The sequence below is a fragment of the Penaeus monodon genome, chromosome 30, assembly GCF_015228065.2.
Source record: "Penaeus monodon isolate SGIC_2016 chromosome 30, NSTDA_Pmon_1, whole genome shotgun sequence".
Classification (NCBI taxonomy): domain Eukaryota; kingdom Metazoa; phylum Arthropoda; class Malacostraca; order Decapoda; family Penaeidae; genus Penaeus; species Penaeus monodon.
In genome coordinates, this window is record NC_051415.1 from 9,746,661 (window position 1) to 9,746,893 (window position 233).

The following is a 233-nucleotide window of genomic DNA, read 5'->3' on the forward strand; positions in this document are numbered from 1 at the left end:
TATTTTTTTGAGTCGAGGTAGGGGCAGGAGGGGAAGGGGGGGGGGTTCCAGGTTTCTTGTGTTTGAGGTTAATGAATGTCTTAATTGGAGAAAATTTATATGGCATGACTCGCTGAAGGGAAGGTTTAAGTTAATATCACTTAGTTCAAGAATGATTTGCTTTAATCTTGTAAGTAGATGGGACGTGGAGGGTTGGGGGGGGGGGGTGATTCTTTCATGTTCAGTGTTTTAAA